Source organism: Heptranchias perlo, chromosome 11 (assembly GCF_035084215.1).
Source record: "Heptranchias perlo isolate sHepPer1 chromosome 11, sHepPer1.hap1, whole genome shotgun sequence".
Classification (NCBI taxonomy): Eukaryota; Metazoa; Chordata; class Chondrichthyes; order Hexanchiformes; family Hexanchidae; genus Heptranchias; species Heptranchias perlo.
In genome coordinates, this window is record NC_090335.1 from 26,623,676 (window position 1) to 26,645,775 (window position 22,100).

A 22,100-nucleotide genomic window follows, 5' to 3' on the forward strand; every position below is an offset into this window, starting at 1 on the left:
GTAAATAAAATGCAACATGATGAAATGGTTATAAGAATGAAGAAAGAAAGAACTTGCATTTATATAGCGCTATTCACGACCTCAGGATATCCCAAAGCAATTTACAGCCAATTAAATACTTTTTGAAGCGTAGTGACTGTTGTAGGAAACATGGCAGCCAATTTATGCACAGCAAGGTCCCACAAACAGCAATGAAATAAATGACCAGATAATCTGTTTTAGTGATGTTGGTTGAGGGATAAATGTTGGCTAGGACACCGGGGAGAATTCCCCTGCTCTTCTTCGAATAGTGTCATGGGATCTTTTATGTGCAGCTGATAGGGCAGACGGATCCTCAGTTTAACATCTCATCTGAAAGACAGTGCTGCACTCCCTCAGTACTGTACTGAAATGCCAGCCTAGATTATGTGCTCAAGTCTCTGGCGTGGGGCTTGAAACCACAACCTTCTGACTCAACGGTGAGAGTGCTGCCACTGAGCCAAGGCTGACGTATGAATTTAAATAGAAGGTGTTGAGCATTTTACTGGGCTACTGATAATAAATAGAAGTGTAAAAGTTACTCATACTCATGATAGTTTACCCAAACGGAAATCTCGAATGAGCTTTTTCGAATGAGAGCCGTTAGATACTGTAAACAGCGGCCGGCACGATGAGCTTTTGTCAGACCTGCTGCTCTGGGAAATAGTTGATTTTTTAAAAACATTTTCTTTAATACAATTCATTGGATCGTAAAGTAGGGACTTAGCATTTGAGCTAGTTAATTCAAATATACATTTGTAGATGGTGGTTGGAGAGGATTCTTTGCTCAAAAATGTGGATAGCCAGTGTGTTCCAAAGATAATACCTACAGGATGCTGAGTTGTCTACCCGGAGATAGAGCAGGACATTTTGAAGAAAAGTTAGACGGGATATTGAAGGGGACTGGAAGGGTCCTGGTGTGGTAGTCTATGTAGGGGTAAACAGCATAGGAGAAATAATACAGGGGCTTTAAAAGTCACATACACAAGGATTGCCACAATACTCAAAGATAGGAGGTGCAAAGTAATGTTCTCAATAGAAAGAAAGTCAGGTGTTTCTATAACGGGTGATCAATATGCAATGTCAGGTTTACACCTGGACAGCAAGCTGAAAATCTACCTCAGTGCGTTTGGTATTGATTTTGCGACTAGTACTTGTGAATGTGTGACACAACATTGACAAAATGGATGTTGTGGCATCCCTGGGGGGGTGCAGTGAGTACAGAATAAATAAATTCAATATGATCTGGGGTTCATAAATTCCAGATAAATAAGACAGCTTTTATAAGTAGGCCTTCAACGCTTTATGCGGGCCGGGAATTTCCTCTGAATATTTCTTTCAGTATTCGAGCGAAGCTAGGATTGCTAGTCAGATATAGCTGGTCCAGGCAGCATCTCACACCTCAGAAAACATGTTTTTCTCACTAGGCAAGTTTCTTTGCAAAATTCACAGATCCTTTCTCAACAAATAGGTAAACAAGTTTTTAATCAGTTATATCTTCCAGGCAGATAGATTGTGAACAACTTTCTACAACTCATCAGTTTGATTACGAGATCAATCATATTGGCCTGTTTTCCCGTAGGCAATCTGTCTGACATATCAGACAGCCTGATTGTTTCCAAACAGATTAATCAGAATATCTGTACTTATCATTTCAGAGACCTGGAATAATTGACGGTGCAGTTGTGTGTAAATATAACTCTAGTTCAAATTCATATATTGCTTTTACCTCTTTTCATTGTTGCTAAAACAACCCAGTTTAAATTGTTACAATTCAAAGCCTAGCTACAAATTCATGTGACATAACATTTTTTTATGTTCTAAAATAGTAGAGATCCCTGCTTCCTTTACATAATTTTCCCTCTGGGGAAACAGTGACTCATTCGTGCCACTTTCTTGGGGCTGATGAAAATTGTTTTTCTGGCATCTTGCTCAGGTGAACTGCCCGGGACATTGCTGACAAGCTTTCCAGTTCCAATACTCCAACGGACTTATGGAATCTGGCCTGAAAGGCATGTTCCTGCTTCTTACAGTCTTATACATTGTGTGGCAAGGGCCAAGCTTGTTGCCTTTGTTTGCCCTTCAGACAAACAATCTTGCAAAGCCAGCTCCGTCCGGTAATGGTTGCTGAAAGCTACACATGGCCTTTGCAGACATTTGTCTCTGGCTGTATGACAACTGCTCAACAACAACAACTTTCATTTATATAGCATCTTTAACGCAGTAAAACATCCCAAGGCGCTTCACAGGAGCAATTATCAAACAAAATTTGACACCGAACCACATAAGGAGATATTAGGATAGGTGACCAAAAGTTTGGTCAAAGAGGTAGGTTTTAAGGTGTGTCTTAAAGGAGGAGAGAGAGGTAAAGAGGTTTAGGGAGGAAATTCCAAAGCTTGGGGCCTAGTCAGCTGAAGGCACGGCTGCCAATGGTGGGTCGAAGGAAATTGGAGATGCATAAGAGGCCAGAATTGGACGAACACAGAGTTCTCGGAGGTTTGTAGGGCCAGAGAAGGTTACAGAGATAGGGTGCGGTGAGGCCATGGAGAGATTTGAATACAAGGATGTTCGGGTGTAGCAGTTATACTCCCCTCACTGCACCCTCCAGAAACTCTCTCTACTCCCTGCTAATGATGTGACACCCTTCATCCTTCTCTTGAGCAGGCAGAAAGACATCTTGTCATAGACGAAGTGTGGCGCTGAACCATCATTGTGCTGCACCATTGTGCCTGGAAAATGAAAAAGGACTTCCCTAGATGTAATGGTCTGGGGACTCTGACTGCACTGTGAGGTCAGTTTTCTCCATCTGCCTCCAAGTGGGCTTTGCTTAAGGTCAGTACGATGAACCTTGCCCAGTCCTGTTCAGCTCACAATGCCCAGGCTTCCGTGAACAGCCATATACCAAGTGATACTCTGCTGGTGACTTGCTGCCTCTCCACATGTGTCTGCTGAGCTTGGAGCTAGTGTACCAGGTCCTGTGACCTTGTTCAGGTTGGGGAAGCCTCTTGCCCCAGCGTCTGCCATAGCCAACCACACTGGTTTTGCATAGGATGTCTCCTGTTCCCAGTCCCAGCCACAATACCACAAGCCACGTGCAAATTGGCATAGGGATAAGCAGATTAGGGAGGTGAACGCGTGGCTGAAGGAGTGATGTGGGAAAGAGGGATTCCATTTCATGGGACACTGGCACCAGTACTGGGACAAGAAGGAGCTGTACCATTGGGACGGGCTCCACCTGGACTGAGCTGGGACCAGAGTCCTAGCGGAAAGGATAAATAGGATGGTCACAAGGACTTAAACTAGTAAATGGAGGAGGGCTCAGGTGGAAAAGGTAGTATAAACAATAATTCTAAAACAAACGAAAAGGAAGAGAATAGAGTGATAATCAGAAATTATGCTTTAGGCACTACAGGTAAAGGTAAAACTAAAAGATGTAAAGTCATTAAATTAGGAGAGAGAAATAAGAAATGTGTGAGAAAAACAACATTAGAGCAGAAGGACAGGTTGGGATGTGTGGCCCTTCTTTATACAAATGCATGGACTATAGGGAAAATATTGAATGAATTGCAGGCACAAATTCAACTTAGAGGGTACAACATGGTAGCCATTACTGAGAAATGGCTGCAAGACGGTCAGGACTGGGTACTGAATATACCAGGTTATAAGGTCTAAAGGAAAGATAGGGAAACTGGTAGAGGGGGAGGAGTAGCCTTAGTGATTAAGGATGAAATTACTTCAATGATAAAAGAGGATATAACGAGAAGTAAGCAGGCAGTGGAGACTTTATGGGTCGAATTAAGAAATAGAAAAGGATTTAAGACTGTAGTGGGAGTTGTGTATAGGCCCCCTGGTAGCAGCTGTGAAGTGGCAAAATGTATAAATGCAAAGATTAGACAAGCATGTAGCAAAGGCAGAGTGGTTTTAATGGGGGAATTTTAACTTTCATATTGATTGGGATAAGTAGACGAGCTCATGTCAGAAAGGGAGCGAATTTCTTGAGTGTGTTCAGAACAGCTTTCTGAACAACATGTCCTAGAACCAACAAGGGGATAGGCCATATTAGATATAATAATGAGTAATGAGCCAGATTTAATTAACAACCTAACAGTACGTGAAAATTTATCTAATAGTGATCATAATATGATTGAATTCAACGTTGTGTTTGAAAGGGAGAAACCTATATCAGCTACTAAGATTCTAAATTTAGGTAAGGCCGACTTCAATGGGATGAGACCGAAACTGTCCACAGTAAACTGGGCAAATCTATTAATGGGTAAAATGACAGAAGATCAGTGAGACGTGTTCAAAAAATAATTTAATGTGATACAGAACCAGTTTATACCCCTAAGGAGCAAGAACTCTACTTGGCAAAAAAAAAAGCCATGGACGATGAAAGAGGTAAGGGACAACATAAAACTAAAAGAAAAAGCATACAAAAATGCAAAAAATAGCACAGATACTGGTGACTGGGAGAGATACAAAGAACAACAAAGGGTGACAAAATAGATAGTAAGAGCTACAAAAAGGGAGTCTGAAAAGAAACTTGCAAGGGATATTAAAATCAACACAAAATTTTTACAATAATATTAGGAAAAAGAGGATGGGCAATGTGGGCCCCTTAAAAACTGATAATGGTGACATTGTAAATGAAAATAAGGAAATGGCGGCCATGTTAAATATTTACTTTGTGTCAGTATTTACAGTAGAGGAAGAGGATAGCATGCTGGATACCCCAAGGAAACTAATTTTGAATCAGGGACAGGAACTCACCATAATTAACATATGCAAATTAACAGTAATGAAGAAAATAATGGCACTAAAGAGTGACAAATCCCCAGAACCAGATAGTTTCCATCCTAGGGTTTTAAAGGAAGTCGGTGAGAACATTGCAGAAGCCCTAACAATAATCTTCCAAAGTTCTCTAGATTCAGGAACCGTTCCTTCAGATTGGAAAATTGCACATGTCATTCTGCTATTTAAGAAAGGTGAGAGAGGGAAACCAGGGAATTATAGACCAATTAGCCTAACATCTGTTGTCAGGAAAATACTGAAGTCTATAATTAAGGTAGAGTGACTGAACACCTTGAAAATTTTCAGCTGAGCAGAGAGAGCCAGCATGGATTTGTAAAGGGTAGGTCATGCCTGACGAAGTCATTTTTTAAAGAGATGACTAAAGTAGTGGACAAGAGAATGTCTATGGATGTTGTTTATATGGACTTCTGGAAGGCATTTGATAAAGTCCCTCATAAGAGACTATTAGCTAAAGTTGAAGCTCATTGAATTGAGGGCAAATTATTGACCTAGTTAGGAAATTGGCTGAGTGGCAGGAGACAGAGAGTAGGGATAATGGGCTGGTACACAAATTGGCAGGATGTGACTAGCGGTGTCCCAAGAGATGTGTTGGGGCCTCAACTATTCACTGTATTTATTAACGACTTAGATGACGGGATAGAGAGCCACATATCTAAGTTTGCCGATGACACAAAGATAGGCAGCATTGTGAGCAGTGTAAATGGAAGCATAAAATTACAGAGGGATATTAATGGATTAAGTGAATGGGCAAAACTGTGGCAAATGGATTTCATTGTAGGCAAATGTGAGGTCATCCACTTTACCCCTAAAAAGGATAGATCAGAGTACTTTCTAAATGGTGAAAAGCTCGAAACAGTGGAAGTCCAAAGAGACTTAGGGGTCCATGTACATAGATCATTAAAATGTCATGGAGAGGTACAGAAAATAATCAAAAAGGCTAATGGAATGCTAGCATTTATATCTAGAGGACTAGAATACAAGGGAGTAGAAGTTATCCTACAGCTATACAAAGCCCTGGTTAGACCACACCTCAAGTACTGTGTTCAGTTCTGGACACTGCACATTAGGAAGGATATATTGGCCTTGGAGGGACTGCATCGTAGATTTACTAGAATGATACCTGGACTCCAAGGGTTAAATTATGAGGAGAGATTACACAAACTAGGGTTATATTCCCTGGAAGTTAGAAGATTAAGGGGTGATTTGTTTGAAGTTTTCAAGGTATTGAGGGGAACTGATAGGGTAGATAGAGAGAAACTATTTCCGCTGGTTGGGGAGTCCAGGACCAGGGGACAGGTGTGAAGTTAGGAAACACTTGTACACGCAAAGGGTGGTAGAAGTTTGGAACTCTCTTCCACAAACAGCAGCTGATGCTAACTCAATTGTTAATTTTAAATCTGAGATTGATAGATTTTTGTTAACCAAAGGTACTTTTTAAAAATTTGTTCATGGGATGTGGGCATCGCTGGCAAGGCCAGCATTTATTGCCCATCCCTAATTGCCCTTGAGAAGGTGGTGGTGAGCCGCCTTCTTGAACCACTGCAGTGCGTGTGGTGAAGGTTCTCCCACAGTGCTGTTAGGAAGGGAGTTCCAGGATTTTGACCCAGCAACTATGAAGGAACGGCGATATATTTCCAAGACGGGATGGTGTGTGACTTGAAGGGGAACGTGCATGTGCCTGCTGCCTTTGTTCTTCTAGGTGGTAGAGGTCGTGGGTTTGGGAGGTGCTGTGGAAGAAGCCTTGGCGAGTTGCTGCAGTGCATCCTGTGGATGGTACACACTGCAGTCACTGTGCGCCGGTGGTGGAGGGAGTGAATGTTTAGGGTGGTGAATGGGGTGCCAATCAAGCAGGCTGCTTTGTCCTGGATGGTGTCGAGCTTCTTGAGTGTTGTTGGAGCTGCACTCTTCCAGGCGAGTGGAAAGTATTCCATCACACTCCTGACTTGTAAATGGTGGAAAGGCTTTGGGGAGTAGGAGCTGAGTCACTTGCCGCAGAATACCCAGCCTCTGACCTGCTCTTGTAGCCACAGTATTTATGTGGCTGGTCCAGTTAAGTTTCTGGTCAATGGTCACCCCCAGGATGTTGATGGTGGGGGATCCGGCGATGGTAATGCCGTTGAATGTCAAGGGGAGGTGGATAGATTCTCTCTTGTTGGAGATGGTATTAAGGGATGTGGGGCTAAAGCGGATATACGGAGTTAGGTCACAGATCAGCCATGATCTCATTGAATGACGGAACTGGCTCAAGGGGCTAATTGGCCGAATCCTGTTCCTATCTTCCTATGTTCCTAATGCCCTCATCATTTAAATCATTATCTATCAGAACATTCAATGGCATGGATGCTGAAACTTCTTCTTATACACACAACCAAGGTGAATATTGTAGCCATACTTTAGCCAGGGTTCATGTAACTCACCCAAAATCCCATGAATTCAGGCACTTCTGCATTTCATAGACTAATTGCTCTGCAACAGATTTAGTTGTACCAGCATTAGCTTATTATTGGCCACTCATTCACCTTGATTGGACATAAGTATGGCCTCTTATTCAACAAACTCTGTAGTCCCATGTTATGTGACAGCACTCATGCAGTCTCTCTGATAACAGCCTTGACCCTCTTTCAGATCAGCAACTGATGATTTTGTGTCCTACTGTATTGCATCTATAACACTTAATTTCCTGTGCAATGCCTCTCTGTGATCTGCTTGGTAGTACTGACACAGGCCCATAGCGTGCAGGCTGATCATCTAGCTCAGTGAGTCACCTGCTGAGTGATCAGTGTGGGGAATCTGCCTTCACACCCTCTTGTCGATTCCCTAAACCTCAAGATGCCACATAATGATCAACTTACTTGGCTTACAGTCTTGAGCTCCTGGTCTGGTAATCATACTCCTAAATCGCCTGGAATCACTTGCAGAAAACAATCTCTCAACATTAATTGCCACATTTCTTTAAAATTTGTTATATTTTCAGCCTCTAACCACAATGTTAATATTTCTGTTACCAGTTCCCTAGCCTTTTGAATTTTGCCATAAGCAATGAGAGCCACTCATTTTACTATATCACAATTCATACTATCCATATATCTCTGAGGTCACACTTTGAGCATGTGACACTATTGAAAAATGTGATATGATGGACATGAACTAGACACAAGACATTTAAATATGTAGATTTTTTTTAGCACCACATAACATTGTTAGAAGTCCACACTAAAAATATTAATGACCCACTAAAGAAATTGATTTCTCAGAAATTGCCTGTTTCAAAGCCATGCATTCTGCCTTATCAATTAAGGAGAAGCAGGCATTCTACTGTATTTTAATAAGGGGAATTTTGAGCCCGCATTATCCTGGTTGTTCCTGTGTAGCTACTTTCCATCAGCCTGTTTGAATTAGTATTAGGGCAGATCTTGAGTTTGGAATGCTGAAAGCTTTGTTGCTTTCTTCCAATGCTAACTGCTAACAAATGCTTTGAAACTGATTACAGTCTCCAAATGCTATGTTTTTCATATAGGCAGCTTTCATTTAATTTGTTCCGTGATATTTGTTCAACTCTAATACAGTGGTGTCCACTACCATTCTTGGATCTTATTATGATAGCATTACGACACAGTAAGAGGAAGCCTACAGGGATAGGTTATTAATGTGTTTTGGCAGAATACAATTCAGGATTTAGTACATCTCCTCTTCCCAGTCCTTTAGAATAAGAACATAAGGACATAAGAGATAGGAGCAGGAGTAGGACATTCGGCCCCTCGAGCCTGCTCCGCCATTCAATGAGATCATGGCTGACCTGATTCGGACCTCAGCTCCACTTTCCTGCCTGTTCCCCATATCCTTTGACTCCCTTGCTGATCAAAAATTTGTCTAACTCAGCCTTGAATATATTCAATGACTCAGCCTCCGCTGCTCTTTGGGGCAAAGAATTCCAAAGGTTCACAACCCTCTGAGAGAAGAAATTTCTCCTCATCTTCATCTTAAATGGGTGACCCCTTATTCTGAGACTATGCCTCTAGTTCTAGATTCCCCTGTGAGGAGAAACATCCTCTCAACATTTACCCTGTCAAGCCCCCTCAGAATCTTGTATGTTTCAATAAGATCTCTTCTCATTCTTCTAAACTCCAGTGAGTATAGGCCCAACCTGCTCAATCTTTCCTCATATAAAACCCTTCCATACCCGGAATCAACCGAGTGAACCTTCTCTGAACCGCCACCAATGCAAGTATATCCTTCCTTAAATAAGGGGACCAAAACTGTACACAGTACTCTAGGTGTAGTCTCACCAGCACCCTGTACAGTTGTAGCAAGACTTCCCTGCTTTTATACTCCATCCTCCCTGAAATAAAGGCCAATATTCTGTTTGCCTTCCCAATTACCTGGTGCACCTGTATGCTAACTTTTTGTGTTTCATGTACGAGGACACCCAAATCCCTCTGTACCACAGCATTCTGTATAGTCTTTCTCAATTTATATAATATTTTGCTTTTTTATTCTTCCTACCAAAGTGGATGACTTCACATTTTCCCACATCATACTCCATCTGCCAAATTTTTGCCCACTTGCTTAACCTATCTATATCCTTTTGCAGACACTTTGTGTCCTCATCACAACTTACTTTTCCACCTATCTTTGTATCATCAGAAAATTTGGTCACAGTACACTCGCTTCCTTCATCCAAGTCATTGATATAGATTGTAAATAGTTGAGGTCCCAGCACTGATCCCTGTGGCACCCCACTGGTTACAGATTGCCATCCTGAAAATGACCCCTTTATCTCGACTCTCTGTTTTCTGTTAGTTAGCCAATCCTCTATCCATGCTAATATATTACCTCCAACACCATGAGCTCTTACCTTGTGCAGTAACCTTTTATGTGGCACCTTATGGAATACCTTCTGGAAATCCAAATACACTACATCTACTGGTTCCCCTTCCTCAAAGTATTCTAATAAATTTGTTCAACACGATTTCCCTTTCATAAAACCATGTTGACTCTCCTTGATTTTATTTAGAGAATCCAAATGTCCTGCTACTACTTCCTTAATAATGGATTCTAGCATTTTCCCAATGTCAGATGTTAGGCTAATTGGCCTATAGTTACCTGTTTTCTGTCTCACTCCCTTCTTGAATAGGGGTGTTACATTTGCTGTTTTCCAATCCGCTGGGACCTTTCCAGAATCTAGTGAATTTTGGAAGATTACAACCAATGCATCCACTACCTCTGTAGCCATTTCTTCTAAGACCCTCGGACGCAAGCCATCGGGTCCGGGGGCTTGTCAGCCTTTAGACCCATTAGTTTACCTAGTATTTTTCTCTAGTGACAGTGATTGTTTTTAGATCCTCCCTCCCCTTTGCCCCTTGATTATCTACTATTATTGGTATATTATTAGTGTCTTCTACTGTGAAGACAGATACAAAATATCTGTTCAATGCCTCTGCGATTTCCTTGTTTTCCATTATTATTTCTCCAGTTTCTTCCTCTAAGGGACCTATACTTACTTTAGCTACTCTCTTCCTTTTTATATACTTGTAAAAGCTCTTATTGTTAGTTTTTATATTTCTTGCCAGTTTACTCTCATAATCTATTTTCTCCCTCTTTATTTTTTTTAGTCCTCCTTTGCTGGTTTTTAAAGTTTTCCCAATCTTCGGGCCTATCAGTAATCTTTGCCACGTTGTATGCCTTTTCTTTTAACCATCCTTAACTTCCTTAGTTAGCCATGGATGGTATACCCTTTCCATGGAGTCTTTCCTCCTTACTAGGATATATTTTTGTTGAGAGTCATAAATATTTCTATATGTTGTATATATCTACAAGTACCATGTAACATTAATGTATCCATTTATGATTCAGGCTTTCTCCCAACAGTTTTTACTCACTCGATCACAGTTCGGGCCGGAACACAGAAGTAGTTTTCTCGCAGATCACCAGCAGCAGTGCCTGAGAACATTGATCGTCCATCCTGGGAGACTCACGGGCAATTCGGGAAGTTGGCAACTCTATACAAACGGTAGTGGAAATCTGGAATTCTCTCCCTCAAAAGGCTGTGAAATGGTGGTGAGATTGAGCCGCAATTCATGTGGGTATTTAAACTTGTGATTGGCGGATGTGAATAAAAGCTCAGTGATTACATCTGGTGTCTCAGTTCCCTCTGGCAAACATTTGGCAGAGAGTTCTTGTGTTCATACAGCTTTTGCAGAACTTTGGAGCCTTTCAAACAGACAAGATCAAGATGTGGAGATGCCGGTGATGGACTGGGGTTGACAATTGTAAACAATTTTACAACACCAAGTTATAGTCCAGCAATTTTATTTTAAATTCACAAGCTTTCGGAGGCTTCCTCCTTCCTCAGGTGAACGAAATGAAATCCTCGAAATGAAATCGCATTTATAATTCACAGAACAATGCTTGGTGATTACAGACAGTTTTTTCAACTGCCCGTTGCCAAGGCAATCAGTGTGCAGACAGACAGGTGTTACCTGCAAGGTCTCAGAATATACAAATCACCAAAAAAAAAAACAACAAACAAAAAAAAAGAGATAGAGAGGTAGAAACATAGAAAAGACAGCAACTGACCCGTTATATTAAAAACAGATAACATTTGTTATCAAGATGGGGGAGGAGGAGAGCGCATTGGATGTATTTGATAGATCGTCGGAGGAGGAAGTCAATCACCATCCACAGCAGCAAAGTTGGAATCTGCAGGTTCACAAGAGAGAGGTGCACAACACAGATCTGGAGAATAGCAAAGAGAAGAGCTGAGTGGAGAACAGCAGAGAGGAGAACAACGGAGGGGCCAAGGTCTTCGGAGGCGCTACCCACGAGCGGGTCTATAGACAGAGGCTGAGCTCCCTGGACCTATCTGAAGAACAGTGCCTACGCAGGCTCAGATTGAGCCAGCAGATGATTGCAGACTTTTGCAACCTCCTTCAAGAAGAGCTGCCCCCTGCTGAACCTGGTGGCCACGCATTGCCTGTCACTGTAAGAGTCACGACTGCCTCAATTTTTTTGCCTCTGGTTCCTTCGAGTGCACCACCTGTGATATCTCAAGGGTCTCTCAGTCAGCTGCACATAAATGTATAAGGCAGGTAACGGAAGGGTTGTTTGCCAGGGCGTCCACTGACATGAACTTTCCCCGTGGCGACAATAGCCAGGATGAGAGGGCAGTGGGTTTCACCTCTCTGGCTGGCTTCCCACTCGTGCAGGGCGCAATGGATTCCACACAAGTGGCAATCTGAAGACCATCACATGAGCCAGGAGTTTTCATCAACCGAAAGGGGTTTCAGTCCATCAATGCACAGCTGGTGTGCGATCACAAGTAGAGATTCATGCAGGTGTGCGCCAGAGTACCAGGCAGCTGTCTTGATGCCTTTATATTGCGGCAGTCCAATATTCCAGACCTCTTCCAAACAGGCGACAGACTTAAGGGCTGGCTCATTGGAAACAAGGGATACCCTCTACAAACTTGACTCATGACACCGGTGAGGAATCCCACCAATGAGGCACAAGAGCGCTACAATCAGACCCACATGACCACCACGTGTGTCATCGAGAAAGGCATCGGGATGCTGAAGATGTGCTTCAGGTGCCTGTAGGTCTGGAGACGCCCTTCAATACTCGCCAGCGAAGGTCTCCAGAATCATAGTGGTGTGCTGCATCCTGCACAACATAGCGCAGCAGAGAGGTTTAGAGGTGGAGGATGAAGGCGCTCGTCAATCATCTTCTGATGATGAGAACATTGAAAGAAGAGGAGAAGGAGGACAATGAGCAATATGAAGATGGGGCACCCAATGCCAGACCAGTTGCTTACATTGCTGCCTGGAATGATAGGGATGCCCTTATATCTCAACAGTTGACGTCGTCAGAGTGGGAAAAAGAAACATTAAAATACTCCGGCTGGCTTCCACCATCACCACGACCAACTGCACTCCAACCCCCCCAACTTTGCACAAGCCAGTCCTTCAACCATGCATGCACCCATTGTACATCCACCCAATGGGCCCGTCATGTGTTGATATTCATCATGAAGCAAATGAAAGTACGAGCTCCCACTTGGGACGCAATAATGGTCAAGACGTGGAAGTGGTGCTAATCAATAAATTTTATGTGCCAATATAAACTAAAGGAAAATTCACAAGATAATCATTCTTCAAACATCCTTGTGCAAACCCTTGCTGAACTACAATTTCTTGAACTTATGCTTCCTACTGCTTCTACATGGTTCAACAGACGTAGAGGCAGGCTGCTCATATCCCTGACCTGACAACTGAGATGCTTTTGGCCTACGACCTCTGGGATTTGGAGCCCGTGAGGGCCCCACCAAAGACTGCTCCACCTGCACCTGTGCAGGGAAAGACTCGGCCACCTGGAGAGGAGGCAGCATGTCGGGTACTGGTTGAGGGGGGGTGCAACGGATGAGACGCAGGAGCGCTTTGAGTGGAGTTCCAACTTCCGTGTCCCCTTTCGCCATCATCCCTCTCCTAGGCCAGTGACACATCACTCCCACCACTCTGATGGAGAGCAGTTGGTGCAGATCAGTGACACCTTGTAAGGCCACAGATAAGGTATCTGCCATCCTGTCTAAGGCGGCAGACATGCTGGCATCCAGAGTCTGCATGGCCATGGTCATTGCCTGCATAGACTCATTTGAGAGCCATGCTTGAAGCTCAATGGAGGAGGTCACTCTCTCCATGGCAGACATTCTTGATATTACCTGTAATATCATTCCATTAATGCTGGAGGTGGACTCCTCCATCCTCTCTGCTATTGCGGAGAGTGTGCATGGCATGTTTTCCAGTACCTCGCAAAGTTGCAGCTGTACCTCAATCATTCTCCTTCTCAACGATGGCCCCTGGAGTTCAGCATCTGTGTCCAACAGAGCAAAGCTTGGAGAGGAGTGCGCCCTCCGACAAGGACTCTCCACAGCTGTGAATCACCAGGTGAAAACCCAACTAACTCTAGCTGGACCCACCAAAGTTTGAGTATTTGTGCTGGTGCATGACTGTATGTCCTGTGACAGTGCATCTCAAAAGGAATGAGGTCCTCTGAGGATCGTTGTCATGCATCTTCGCAGATTCTTCTTGTATGCGTGAAGGTCCTGGAAGACAAAAGAAAGTGATATGAATTAGCCCTGGCAAAGCAACAATCTTGGCAATGACCACACTCGGGTTTCTCATCGGACAGTCATTGAAGTGTGTGAAAGATGTTTAAATTCTGTCACCAGGCATCCGCGAGTTTCCAGTCTCTCCATCTCCGATGAAGAGGGACGCAGATGTGCCACTTATCTCTATCCAGTCCTCCTCTGCACCAGCGAGCTGGACTGTTTGTGGAGAGCCATCTCCAGTCCTTTCCCTCTCCCTTACATTTTGCGCTTTCTTCTCCTACAAAAGGGCTAAAGAAGAGAACCTGTGAGTGACTGAAGGTTACATATTCACCCGATGGATGCAGTACACTGGGTGACGGTGACTATCAGACAGGTGCATCATATTGCACAAAGACTGGAGTTAGTGGCAGCAGCGGATGGATACATGAGAAGATGAGGAAGTGCGTAGAAAGTGAGGGATGGGTGCTTTTGAAACTTAAGTGGGTGTAAGGAGTGATGTGATGGAGTACGCTTGGCAAGACAGAATGAGAGAGGGGTTGTTGTACACCAGAGGATGCAGGTGAATCAGCAAATATACTCACTTTTCCTGATCTGGTTAGGTCATTAAACCACTTCCGGCACTTCATCCAAGACTGGGATATAATGCTCCTGCTGCTCACCTCTCAATAATAAAGAGGGAGAAAATAAATTATGAGAGTAAATAAGCAAGAACTATAAAAACTGACAGTAAAAGCTTCTGCAAGTATATAAAAAAGAAGAGGGTAGCTAAAGTAAACATTGGTCTCTTAGAGGATGAGACTGGGGAAATAATAATGGAAAACAAGGAAATCGCAGAGGAATTGAACAGATATTTTGTATCTGTCTTCACAGTAGAAGACACTAATAATATACCAATAATAGTAGAAAATCAAGGGGCAAAGGGGAGGGCGGAACTAAAAACAATCACTATCACTAGAGAAAAAGTATTAGGTAAACTAATGGGTCTAAAGGCTGACAAGTCCCCTGGACCTGATGGGTTGCATCCGAGGGTCTTAAAGGAAGTGGCTACAAAGATGCATTGGTTGTAATCTTCCAGAATTCACTAGATTCTGGAAAGGTCCCAGCGGATTGGAATACCGCAAATGTAACACCCCTATTCAAGAAGGGAGTGAGACAGAAAGCAGGTAACTATAGACCAGTTAGCCTAACATCTGTCATAGGGAAAATGCTAGAATCCATTATTAAGGAATTGTAGCAGGACATTTGGAGACTCATAATACAATCAAGGAGAGTCAACATGGTTTTATGAAGGTGAAATTGTGTCTGACAAATTTATTAGAGTTCTTTGAGGAAGTAACGGGCAGGGTGGATAAAGGGGAACCAATGGATGCAGGATATTTGGATTTCCAAAAGGCATTCGATAAGGTGCCACTTAAAAGATTACTGCACAAGATAAGAGCTCATGGTGTTGGGGATAATATACTGGCATGGATAGAGGATTGGCTAACTAACAGAAAACAAAGAGTCGGGATAAAAGGGTCATTTTCAAAATGGCAATCTGTAACTAGTGGGGTGCCGCAGGGCTCAGTGCTGGGGCCTCAACTATTTACAATATATATCAATGACTTGGATGAAGGAACGGAGTGTCTTTTGTGGCCAAATTTGCTGATGATACAAAGTTGCGATGAGGACATGAAGTGTCTGCAAAGGGATATTGACAGGTTAAGCGAATGGGCAAAAATTTGGCAGATGGAGTATAATGTGGGAAAATGTGAAGTCATCCACTTTGGGAGGAAAAATAAAAAAGCAAAATATTATTTGAATGGACAAATACTACAAAATGCTGCGGTACAGAGGGATCTGGATATCCTTGTACATGAAACACAAAAAGTCAACATACAGGTGGAGCAGGTAATCCGGAAGGCAAACGGAATATTGGCCTTTATTTCTAGGGGGATGGAGTATAAAAGCAGGGAAGTCATGCTACAATTGTACAGGGTGCTGGTGAGACCACACCTGGAGTACTGCGTACAGTTCTGGTGCCCTTATTTAAGGAAGGACATACTTGCATTGGAGGCAGTTCAGAGAAGGTTCACTAGGTTGATTCCGGGTATGGAAGGGTTGTCTTATGAGGAAAGATTGAACAGGTTGGGTCTATACTCAATGGAGTTTAGAAGAATGAGAGGAGATCTTTTGAAACATACAAGATTCTGAGGGGACTTGATAGGGTAGATGCTGAGAGGATGTTACGCCTCATGGAGGAATCTAAAACTAGGGAGTATAGTCTCAGAATAAGGGGTCGTCCGTTTAAGACAGAATTGAGGAGGAATTTCTTCTCCCAGAGGGCCGTAAATCTTTGGAATTCTTTACCCCAAAAAGCTATGGAGGCTGAGTCATTGAATAAATTCAAGGGTGAGTTGGACAAATTTTTGATCAGCAAGGGAGTCAAAGGATATGGGGAAAGGCCAGGAAAGTGGAGTTGAGGTAAAAATCAGATCAGCCATGATCTCATTGAATGGCGGAGCAGGCTTTAGGGGCCGAATGGCCTACTCCTGCTCCTATCTCTTATGGTCTTATGGTCTCTTCTGTCATCTCCAGCCACACCTTCTTGGAAAAAGAAGCAGGTTTCTTCCTCCCTTTTGTTGGGGTAAATTATGTCCCTTCTGGACCTCACTGCACCCAGCAGTTCTTCAAGGGAAGCATCATTGAGTCTGGGTGCTAGGCTTGCTCTTTCTGAAGCCATGCTTAAATTCTTCCTGTCTCCTCCAAGTTCCATTTTTGCATTGGCCCTTTAAATAACAGACTTCAGATTGTATCAAGCAGATGCACATTTCACCCGCTGCACAGCTTGGAGATGTGAAGCCCGGAAGAATGAATATAATCCTTTAATTAAGTTGCGATCGCAGAATCCGACCCGCCAATTTCACTTCCGGGTTTTACCTCCGAAACCCCCCCCCCCGCATCCCGCACTCTCTTCCTGGCTCCGAGTAAATATCAGGGCCTATGTTTCTCTGCTTCTTTCACTTTACAGCTTTACAGCTTCTGTTATTTTCTCTTTGGGTTGTAATTCAGCTGCACTGAAAAAGTTAGATTAAGTACCAAACTTTTTTACTCACACTGACTTTTTTGATAAAATTAATAACAGGAAGAATTGCACCCAGCTTCTCTTTGCCTATTATTTCTTTGATTTAAACTTTCTGTCTCTCTCTCTCTGCATATTTGTTTTTTGCCTTGTTTTTATTTCTCTACCCTGATTTTGAGTTTTGCATCTTTGATTTTACTGAGATTCTTGTTTTGTGATTGTAGGATCACATACTTTCTTCAAAAATCTTCAGGTAAACAGGAAAGATGACAAAGGGTAAAATCATAGATCAGTAGGGTTTGCCATTTTCATAGATTTTCCAATTAAATATAGGAATTCACATAGATAACGGAGTCTTTGTCACCCTTTGCCTCATTCACTGATCTTTTTCAGTCAATTGCCTCCTCCTAGCTCCATGCAGACATGTTTTATTCAGACAGGCTGATCTTTTTAATTTTGTTACCCTACTGTGTATTAAAACTTCAGAATTAAAATTTCAGAATATCTAATCTCATAGCTTCAACTTAAACAGCACCAATTAAAAACAATAGTTTGAAGGTGTGAAGTGCATGGGGCCCTATATTGGGCCAGTTTCATTAAGTGCCAGGTAAGGGCCTACATCGCTTTGTTTGCCCACATGCCAATTTAGAGCCTTGTCCCCATGATCTGGGAGATATTTGAGATCTAATAGAACACTGGGGAGTTGTGTCACAAACTGCAAGACTTCTGTAACTTCTAGTGGAAGCTGGGCTGTGCAACAACTGCTCTGGTCCTCTCAATTTAAGCTGCTCCTTCTCATGTAATGCTAAAGAATGTGAATGGGGTGGTGGGAATACAGAAAAGGAACATATGGCGCTGGTCTGGTCAGCTGCAAGATAGAGTTTGTCCATTTTAGTGTTTCACTTTGCTTGACACTACCTTGTGAATGCATTTTTCCTTCCTTCTTTCATAGGGAAATTTATCAGATTAATCCACTTCTTCCTTGAATGGGTTCCTGTGTGGTTAATGTTGTACACTTCCTCAGCTCCATAACAGAGCTCACATAATACCTCCTTTTCAGTAATGCACTAATTGGCTACTCCCCTTAGCACAGAAGACAAGTTAACTCGATTTCAATTGCGAATAAGTAAATTATGTTGGACCAACTGGCTGATGGCACCGTGCGATTACAAAGACAAAATGAAATCTAATCAGCTGTGGATATTAAAAATACCTCTAAAATGTTTGAATATTATATTTAATACTTAGCACTCATGGGCAAACCGTCCTTGCACCATCCAAATTAAGTGGCAATCTTCTGGAGGAGTTGCCATGTTCATTGACGCTGTTCTTGCAGTTCCAGCTAAATGATCTGTCATGTGATCTACCAGCGGCATCATTTGTGGATATTAAATTTTGGAGTTGACAGGTCAGGCACTCCTGGACAGGGAAACTAGTATAGCAGTTGGAATAACAACTGGTAACATCAGTGGAGAGTGTATTTTATAAGCACAGTTGCTGTCTGCCATGTGGCTGGCTTGCACACTCATACACATGGCAGCATTCACTTTTACGCATGTGAAGGACCCTGTGTTTCGATAATAAGAATTGTGATAAATAGTTCTCCTCTCCAGAATGTTGCTAGTAGAACTATTTTGAGCTTGCTGCAAATTTAGAGATGTAGTCAGCAGCCAACTATTGTAACCCAAAGAGTTTACAGGAGACAAAACAAAAAGGATTGTTGGAAAGTTCCATTTTCATTTAAAACAATAGGAAAAAGAGTTTTAATAATAAAGTACTAACCAATAAGAAAATGCCGCTGTCAACCAGATTCAAATTTCTGTTTGGGTTTATTCTCTAATTTAACAGAACATTTAAATGAGGTCTTACCTACTTGAGAATCTTACATCTCAAAAAAGAGACAAAAAAGCAAATTAAACTGCACATACCAGAGAAGAAGCAGCCTGCTCCTCATGGTTAGGAGTTTGTCCACCATCTTATACTTTCCAAGTTCAATATGAGATAAATAACTATCTTTTTGGATCAAAACAGTTTTGGAAGAAACAAATAAAATACTTTCAGTGAATAAGTCTTCACAAAGTATAATGCTAAAAGTTGTGCATCATTAGCTGCAGCCTCAGCACATCCTCCCTGTGACACTATCTGTGTGTGATGGAGTTGACTGAAGGTGCATTCTGGATTTGTACTGTCCTTTGATGTAAAGGGAAGTTAAATTCTCCCATTGCCAATTAGAAAGTGGCTGCGTGTGTCACACCAGAATTGCACTGTATCAAAAATTGATGTTTCTGAGTTGAACTCTAATTTTAGAATTCATATTTGGGGATGGGGGATGAATTTATGGCCCAGAATTTGCATTGAAAATAACAGTAAGGCTAACGGTGTTCACCGTTATTTATGTGCAAATCGGACAGTAATTTCTGGCCAGCGTACATGCGCAGTTAAACGCGAAAATCCGGAAGTTGCTGTCCGAGATGCGCTGCCCCTCCATCAGCTTCTCAAAAACAGCAACTCGTCGTCTGATTTACCATTCAAATACATTGAACGGCATGAAGTTCCTGTACTTATGTGATAGATGTGGACTAAACTTGCCACAAAATGCTAGGGCTTATCCTTTTCAGTCTAAGTACCCTTTTTAACAGCGTGGTAAGTCTTAATTGCTGCCAAACAACATCTCTGGCACTGAAAATTAACTTTTAAAAGTGCGGAGTATCATTCCTTCAGCTTTTAATTGTTGTTGGAGATTTAAAAAAAAATTTAAATAGATTTTTTTATGTTTTACTTTTTCTTTCTGTCTCTCTTATCTCTCTCACTTAATCCAATCTTTCTTTCCCTCTCTTTATTTTGCTTCCTATACCTGAATTGACAGTGAATTCACTATCCTATCTTACACTTCCTGGTTCAGACTCTGTTGTTCATTAACGATTCTTCAATCTGATTGGTTAAGGAGGTACACAGTTGCTTGACCTGTTCACACCGGTCCCAGATGCCCTGTAGGGGGCACCGTGCTGTCTGGCTTTCTAACTTATACTAACTCCCAACACATAGACTCATGGAAAGTCTATGGGCAAATGCAAGTTTAACGAACAGCAGGCGCTGTTTGTTCGGCACTCACAGGAAATTCTGGACCATTAAGTTTAGTTCGGTTTGACCATAAAGTCAGAAGCCTTCATTGTAGATTGGTTTTACTGCAATATTTGTTTACTATACCAAAAAGTAATTTATTTTCCAAGGCAGTTTTGGAGCTCAGAGGTAAGTTACTTACTACAGAAGTTAGTCACCGCTTACCCAGTCATGATCTTTCTTAATCTTCAAGACCTCTATCAGGTCACTTCTTAACCTTCACAGTTCCAATGGAAAAAAACCCTAATTTCTCATCTCTCCTCAACAATTGCAACTCCTTATCTGTCTCCCACTCTCTGTCCTCTTTAAATCCCTCTCTCTCTCTAACACACACATGCTTTCTTTCTTGCTGTGAGATTTTCTCCTTTTCATCTCTTCCAGATACCTGAAACCATATTTGGGGTACAGATTCTGTGATAGCCATAGAAATTATACTGCCTGTCCCTAAATATGAAGGAATAGGTAGGGATCTGGTGCTTGGAGGGAGGAGAATTTGGGCAGGGGACACACACAGACACAGGCACAAACATCACATGCATGTGCAAACATATTCACACACACAAACTCACACTTAAGTTCCGACTCACTTATTTGTGTTTTAAAATTTTTTAAGCAACTTTTGACAATTTAAGAGAAATCAGTCCTTATCTTTTGTAATCACTCATGTTTGGTGCTCTTTCCCGTACCCAGGTTAAGAAGAACCACCAGCAGAAAAATGCCAGGCTTCGCACTTCCTGGCACTGATAAAAGTGGGAACCAGTGGCATTTTGGATTCGAGTGGCCAGGAAGTAGCTGGATCCGGTCAATGGAGCATACATGTTGGGATAGAGTCGAGTCGAATCAGGCCCAACCATCTTCTGCTGCTTCATCAATGACCTTCCCTCCATCATAAGGTCAGAAATGGGGATGTTCGCTGATGATTGCACGGTGTTCAGTTCCATTCGCAAACCCTCAGATAATGAAGCAGTCCATGCCCGCATGCAGCAAGACCTGGACAACATCCAGGCTTGGGCTGATAAGTGGCAAGTAACATTCACACCAGACAAGTGCCAAGCAATGACCATCTCCAACAAGAGAGAGTCTAATCATCTCCCCTTAACATTCAATGGCATTACCATAGCTGAATCCCTCACTATCAACATCCTGGGGGTCACCATTGACCAGAAACTTAACTGGACCAGCCATATAAATACTGTGGCTACAAGAGCATGTCAGAGGCTGAGTATTCTGTGGCAAGTGACTCACCTCCTGACTCCCCAAAGCCTTTCCACCATCTACAAGGCACAAGTCAGGAGTGTGATGGAATACTCTCCACTTGCCTGGATGAGTGCAGCTCCAACAACACTCAAGAAGCTCGGCACTATCCAGGACAAAGCAGCCCGCTTGATTGGCACCCCATCCACCACCCTAAACATTCACTCCCTTTACCACCAGCTACTGTGGCTGCAGTGTGTACCATCCACAGGATGCACTGCAGCAACTCGCCAAGGCTTCTTCCACAGCACGTCCCAAACCCGCGACCTCTACCACCTAGAAGGACAAGGGCAGCAGGCACATGGGAACAACACCACCTGCACATTCCCCTCCAAGTCACACACCATCCCAACTTGGAAATATATCGCCGTTCCTTCATCGTTGCTGGGTCAAAATCCTGGAACTCCCTTCCTAACAGCACTGTGGGAGAACCTTCACCACACGGACTGCAGCAGTTCAAGAAGGTGGCTCACCACCACCTTCTCAAGGGCAATTAGGGATGGGCAATAAATGCTGGCCTTGCCAGCGACGCCCACATCCCATGAATGAATAAAAGAATAGGTCGGGAGGCTGGGTTTGAGTACTTGTTTCCTTTTTCCTTGTCTCTAATAGGATGTAACCAGATTTCATAAAGATTTTCTCCACAAAGCCAAACTGTAAATCCCAAACAGCTAGCTTATCTGTGCTATTCCTGATACTGGCTATGGTAGTTAATATTTCCCAAAGACTGAA